This window comes from Malus domestica, chromosome 11, assembly GCF_042453785.1.
Source record: "Malus domestica chromosome 11, GDT2T_hap1".
In the NCBI taxonomy this organism is placed as follows: Eukaryota; Viridiplantae; Streptophyta; class Magnoliopsida; order Rosales; family Rosaceae; genus Malus; species Malus domestica.
Genome location: NC_091671.1, coordinates 37,654,979 through 37,661,952, shown reverse-complemented (window position 1 = coordinate 37,661,952; position 6,974 = coordinate 37,654,979). Strand labels below are relative to the sequence as shown.

Here is a 6,974-nt window from a genome sequence, read left to right as displayed (position 1 = left end):
GGAAGCTCCAAATCAAGGTAGCACGCTACTATATGTGGAACGACATTCTCATCCGAATATCCTACATCGGACCACATCTCCGCTGCCTAGCACCTCCTGATGACTTTAAGGTTCTAAGCTAAATCCACGAAAACGTTTGTGGAAATCACTCTGGAGGCCGATCCTTAGCACAGAAGGCTTTTAACGCATGCTACTACTGGCCTACCATGCACCAAGATGGTAAGAAGTTAGTACAAAAATGCGACTACTGCCAACGCTACAAACCGGTACCAGCACTACCTGCCAGCGAACTACACTCGTAAATAAGTCATTGACCATTCATGCAGTGGGCAATCAACCTGGTGGGACCAATGTCTCCTACTACTAGGGGCAGAGGCATGATGATCGTGCCAACTGACTACTTCACCAAATAGGTAGAAGCAGAACCTATGACAACCAAGACTCAAATGGACATCGAATGCTTCATATAGATGACCATCATTAGCCGATTTGGCATCCATCGGTCTATCATCACCGACAACGACCCGTAATTTATGGGTAAAGATTTGGCGAAGTTCTTCCAAAAGCTCGGCATCAAGCAGCATATGTCCACGCCAAGGTATCCTCAAGGCAATAGGTAGGCCGAATCATCCAACAAGACGATCCACGACTGCCTTAAGAAATCTTTCACCGATAAGAAGGAAAAATGGCCAGATAAACTCCCCTGATGTCTATGAGCGTATCGCACCACCAAAAGACGAGTAATCGGTGAGAGTCCTTTATCTTTGGCATTTGGTATGTAAGCAATCATTCCTCCCAACATCATTGTGCCAAGCGTCAACACTCTACTGCCAAGCATAGAGCAAAATAGTAAAGAGATGGCCACAAGCTTGGATCTAGTAGAGGAAAGACGCGAGCAGACCATCACCCGCATTGCAGCCTACCAGTAGCAACTTTTGTCCAGCTACAATAAAAGGGCCAAGATCCGGCAATTCCAACTCGGAGATCTAGTCCTAAGAAAAGCCTTCATCACTGCCCGCAGAGAAGTCTCGAAAAAGATGGATCCCATATGGGAAGGTTCGTACAAGATCAGCAGAGTAAGCGGCAAGGGTAACTACACCCTCGCCACCATGAACGACAAAGAAATCGAGAAGTAATGGAACGCCTACAATTTGAGAAATTACCGTGTATGACCTCTCATTATATCAAGACCCGAAGACTTAAGCAGCTCAACGGGCACCACCTCGCAAGCCGATGACTATCCAGTCGTTATGCAGTCTTTTACAGCTAAGTTATTTATTCATTTTATTCATTTTTTCAATAAGGAATTTAGAAGTAATTTACAACTGGGCTTCACTATATGTCTACAACAACTCATCTCTTCTGCACTTCAAAAGAAGATCGCACCCTTCTTAATGGCTCACTGCAGGACTTGCACCCCCCCCCGAGGGGCTAACCATGCTCTCCAGAGCAGGATGATAAACTCTATACTCCGAATATCCAGACGTGGATGAGTCTGGCTGCCCTAGTATAACTAGATGCACGAAGGCTTACGTCAGGATTCCTAGAAATAGCCACAATAGTCTTTTTCAAGCCTTAGCTAACTGAAAGATTTTGGGTCTCTTGGCTTAATCCGCGAGGAACCAGGCCTTAGAGATTGAGGGGGCACAATACACAGCGTATTCGATAGACGGCTGCTTTGGAAATCTAAAACTACTACCGAGTGCACTAAGGTAGCTTACGATTTTTGGAAGACTGCCTATGGCTTACCCTTCAAGCAGTAAGACCACGCTAGACTTATAAAACTGCACATTCTTATTAAAGGTTAAACAAGCTAGCGTGTATATATGAAGCCTTATCCACTACTGACATGTTACGTAGTCAATAAGTTTCACCATTGCCAAGCGCGGAACAACCTACACCAAGTCCTAAAGCGTTGTGGTACTTGCTACACAACCTACGAAATTGGAAAAAGTCAAGGTTAACAGCCTAGTGGTTACGCAGATTCGTCTGCTTCTGTAAGAAAGGCATCTGGCTGCCAACTTTATGGCTAACAACTTTGCAAAAGTTCTACACCAACACATACAGCTGCGTAGGCTACACAGGCCTGTCTGCTTATAGAAAAGTAGCACGCCAGCCACTTATATATAAGGTCTAAAGGTTAAGGCATGGACAAAAAGAAACGAAGATGGAGAAAAGTGAAGATAGAGAAAAGCGAAGGAAGTAAGTTTATTAAATCTTCTAGCAAAATTGATAAACAACTAGCAAAGACCGAAGGAGTTCAAGCTAAAGCAACAAGGAAAAACAAAGAAAATCCTAAAGGCTACCTAAGAAACTACTCTTCAGCAGCTTGGACATTTCACGACTACTCGGCCGCCACACCTTCAGCAGTCATAATGCTCTTAGCAACGATACCATCCAGCACTTCACCTTCAGCTACCCTAACCTAGGTACTAATTTCTCCGACTACTTCACCAATATAAGATTCAAAAGTAAAGGCGAGCAAGTCTTCCGGAGAAATAGAGAAAGTCTCAAAGTCTTTACCAGAAAACTCAAAGTCAAACGATCGCCCAAAGAGATGATCTACATAACCCAGCTTGTAGAAATCGGCTTGGTTCTGAGTAAGCGAAGCCTCAAACCCAACTTTCTCACCCTTCAACTGCTCATTCTCCTTGAGCAGACAAACACAAACCTGTTGCAGCTCATCCACTTCTTCTTCAGATTGTCATTGATCTTCAGGGCACCTTGGAGTTCCAACACTTGAGGCTCAAACCTATCAACAACTTTCTTGAAGTGGATCACTTGGTTGTAAGCAGCGATCAGTTCTTCATCCTTTGCATAAGCAGCGGAGCGAAATTCAGGGATGGATCACTTAAAATCTTGAATCTAAGGTATGTAACACTCGATCTCCTTCTCTGCACTTTCATACTTTACTTGGATTGCGTCAAGCATGGTCTTCAAATCCACAATCTCTTGGCGAGCGGTCTCAAGCTGCAGAGAAGTAGGGGCAGAAATATTAGACCCCTTCAAAGGAGCAAGCTAAGATTCCAATATCTTGACTTTCTCTCGGCCGAGGAATAAGCTTCGGCTGCCACAGTTCTTGCCACTTCCTTGGCAGCCTTGGTATCCTATTGGTCAAGAAGCATGGACTCGACTGCTAGAATCGTTGTTTTCTGCATCAAGGCTAGTATAGCAATCCTCCTATGCTCGGCCGTGTGCTTTACGAAGGAACTCGAGCCAACAATCCCTTTGATGCCATCAACAAACTTGGCACATACATCCATGTCTTCAAGCAGATCTGGTTTCAAAAAGCGCATAAATCTCTGCAACTTCCCCAGAAACAAACTTGGTGGATCTTTCACGATCGCCCGCATAAGCAGTTTCCTTTATCTCAGCAGACGAGTTGGTCTAAGCAGCATAAGGGATGAGCTTTGGCACCACTTTAGCAGACAGGGACACCTTGTCGCTCTTTATAATAGCAAGTCTCTCCAAAGGTAAACCAGACTTAGCCTCAAACGGACGCTTTGACATAAACTCCAGCACCGAATGTACGGATAAACTTCTACGCTGGGTAATCCTATCAGCAATCAAGCTAGTAGCCTTCGAAACGGCAAGCACCACCGGCACAGATCCAGCAAATCTTTCTTTCTCGTTTTTTTAGGAAGTCAAGTCAATCACAAACTTAGGAGCAGTTGATGAAACCTCGCGAGCAGCGGAAGTAATCTTCGGTTTCTCTTCAGCAGATATCTCTTAAGCAGCCGGAGAACCCCCGCAAGCAGTCCTCAATTTTTTTTCCGCATGCGTCTCTTGCACAGACGGGGAATGTTTCTTCTTCCTACTTTCATTGGTAGCATGTTCCATCACAGTGATAGGACGAGGCAACACATCTGCCTTGATTTTTTTTATCTTCTTCTTCGGGGGCAGCCCACATTTTTCCCTACGAAAATGACTAAGCAGTCAACGCCACTCACGATATTCGGAAGGGATACCCAAAGCGACATGTAGCTCGGGGGAATAATCAGATTCCCATTCTTCACTTATCTCCAAAGTCTCCTTGGTCCAGTCATGATCTCCCTTGCTCAAGTTATCAAAAAGCCTATGACGAGATCGCAGCTGCCCAACTCCATCAATATGACCTATGTCAAAAAAGTACCAAAATTCGTTAACAGTTAGATCTAAGTCGAAAAATTGGCTTAGATTATGGAATCCCACTATCACGCGGACCGCGTTCGGAGAACATTAAGCAGGGGCACATTTCATGGAGCAGAGCACTTCTTAGAAGAAACACAGTATAGGAAAAGTAAACTCTAACACGAAATATTAGGGGTGAAACTTGATGGCTCTCCGAGCCCTAACGCTTGGCTCACGGTTACTACCATCCTTGACTCGTTTCACACGCATTCCCGACGGAATGGCATGCCAGTATGCCTCAAGGAAGTCTCTAAACAAATCACCGGAGCTAATTTGTAAGTGAGCAGCCTTAAAGTAGCCAACCTTGCTCAAAGACCCGACTTGACGATACAACGGTGACACACCATTATCATTCTTGTAGCTCAAGGAAGACATACTTGAAGGAATTCTACAAAAGCACATAGAAGATTCATTAGAGGGTTGTTAAAAAAAAAACAGGCCTCTCGGCCCAAAAAAAAAGAAAAAAAAGAAAAAAAGCTCAACAGGCCCTTTGGCCCAAAAGAGGCACTCAGCCTCACCTTCTTTCTTCCTTAGGCACGGGCCTGAGCCCATCCTTCTTTTCGGTCCAAGGGTTTTGTGGCCCAGCTCAGTTGATAGAGGGCAGACGCCCCCACACCTTTTCCTTCCTCACAGCCCAAGCACAAAAGCCCAGACTGTAACACCAACCCATGGCCCACGCCGCAGGAAGCCCAGCGTCCATGCGAAGCTCCACGGCATGGCTTGTTCACTCCCACCACTCACGGCAATAGTGCCGCAGCCTCCCTAGGTCCTTTTTCAAATCTCCTCAACCCTTATCGAGACAATTTCAAGCCCCGAGGCTTCCAAAAAAATCAAGAAGACAAGAAAAATAATTTTTTCTTACCTAGAAGAAACGAGAAGACGAGGCAAGCAACGAAAGACGATCATTTGCACGGGCAAGATGTGGAAGATTGCTAGAGAAGGGGGAACAAATATCCTCTAAGCTCTCTCCCTCTTGTAAGGTAGAATAAATTGCTCTCCAAAGTTGATTTAATAATCCACTTAAGGTGGACTTAAGTAGGTATTGAGAGAAATTTATTTCCTCTTCCTAGAATGATGTAATTTCCTATTAAAAGAGAGAATCAACATCAAAATAGGAAACAATTTGTTTGTACCATACTTAGGGCCTCCGTATTTAGATCTCGAACAAATACTCGGGGGACTTAAATGTAATTATGTAATAAGTGATGAGCCCTTATTCTATAAAATGACTCATCACTCTCACAATTGAAAAAGGCCATTTCTTAAGCCATGGGAAGAGCTCTCTCACCCTCAGAAGCTCTCTCCCTCACTCCCATCACCTCTTAAAGAAATACAATATCAGTGTGGATGTAGCCCAAACCTTGGGGTGAACCACGATACATCTTGTGTTATTTACTTTCTTGCAGATTCACAGTCGGATTTACGTTGTTCCAAGACCCCTCCAGTTTTATGCATCAACATTTGGCGCCATCTGTGGGAATCGATACGAAAAGTTGTGTCGTTCTTTTTCATTTTTTCACCTCCACCGTGAATCTACAAAACCTGCAAAATCTGTAAAATCACAAAAAACTCATAAACCCAATCACCTTTCTCTCTTTCTCTCTCTCTTTGGGGTTGTGTGCTTTTTAGTCATTGAGATCTGCATCAAGATGGGTGGTCTTGTTTTCGTCATGGGCTTGTCTTATTTTCTCCCACCTCGCTAGAAAATGAACAACCAGTAGTCTCTATCTCCGTCGTCTTCAACGTCAATTTCCCTGTCTTCGAAGCTGCTCCGGCTACGGACAGTCAATTTAAACCTCTACGACCTCGCCCTCGACGATCTCAGTCTCTTCCTTAATTCTAACCCCAATGGCTTTCCCAAAAACTTGCAGTAGGGCTTCGGTCTTTGACATATCCAGAGAAAATAGCTCGCTCCCGGCCAACATCGCGAACGGGGTTTCAAGGTCGAGCGACTTCGCCATGCCCATGGCAATGGCGATCTTGCCAGAAGAATTGCCCAACCCGTGATTTTTCCTTCCTTGATCATCTGGAGAATGACGTCGGCGGCCTTTCGAGCGGAAGTCTGGCCTACCATGCCTTGGGAGACGTCGCAAGCTTCTAGGGCAAAATCGAGGCCGAGGCCACAGATAAGGAAATGTGCCCCTATGAGCTCTATTCGGGTCAAGTCTCGACTCTCTGAGAGCTTAAGCTCTGCCATGGCTGAAAAGTGATGATGGAGTGAAGTGGAGTGGAGCGGAGCGGGGAAGCTTCAAAAGTTTTGTTCAAATTCAACGGCAGCGGCGTGAAAGAGCGAAGGGGTTTTGTTCCAAAATCTGCACTTTTGGCTGTTTATGTCCCCCTTTTCGAGAGCATTCCCCATCAGCCATCAACTCCTCCTTCAACGACTTGCCCTCCTTCACACACACCCGACTGGCAGGAATCTTAGCGTTGTTTTTTATACCCACTTGGGTGAGCTTCTCATCGCCGCTTATTTCTGCTTACCCACTGATTGTAGTGTGGGGTATCGATGAAGAAGACGGAGGCAACAGGATGTAGTTGCAGCTACCAATTACAGCTACCAGTGTCTCACGATGCGAGTGGGTAGTTGCGCGAAACACGATACAAGTGGGATGAGTCGTAAGCAAAACCAAATCTAGTGGCGACAAATAATATTGATGAGACCCGAGCTGGACCGGAGATGAACGCCCTTGATGCGATGGGTGGTTGGAGTATGCAAATACGACAGTGGGACACCGACGGTGTCCACTGTGGCAACTTGTTAGTCAGATCTGGATCAAATTCTCTATTTTTTCTTTAGCTTCAAA

General features: G+C 45.2%; 1 pseudogene; it reads right to left on the bottom strand.

The window, feature by feature from the left end:
* Positions 1-5,960: 5,960 nt before the first annotated feature.
* Positions 5,961-6,367, bottom strand: LOC139189554 (uncharacterized; annotated as a pseudogene).
* Between the last annotated feature and the right edge of the window lie 607 nt (positions 6,368-6,974).